Here is a 231-nt window from a genome sequence, read left to right on the forward strand (position 1 = left end):
ATAGTGTTTATGGTGTTGATACCGTAACAGCCAATCACGCGCAATTTTGGTTTCGTCGATTCCGTTCCAGTAATTTTGATGTCAAAGATGCACCATGCTCTGGAAGACCAATTGTCGAAAATGTCGATAAAATAATGGAAATCGTCGAGTCCCAACGTCATGTAAACACTGTTTCGATTGTCCAGGAGCTAAACATTGCACAAAGAATCATTTGGAACCACTTGAATAAGG

Source organism: Odontomachus brunneus, unplaced genomic scaffold (assembly GCF_010583005.1).
Source record: "Odontomachus brunneus isolate Ranch 3 - 2012 unplaced genomic scaffold, Obru_v1 Obru_scaffold_343, whole genome shotgun sequence".
Taxonomy (NCBI): domain Eukaryota; kingdom Metazoa; phylum Arthropoda; class Insecta; order Hymenoptera; family Formicidae; genus Odontomachus; species Odontomachus brunneus.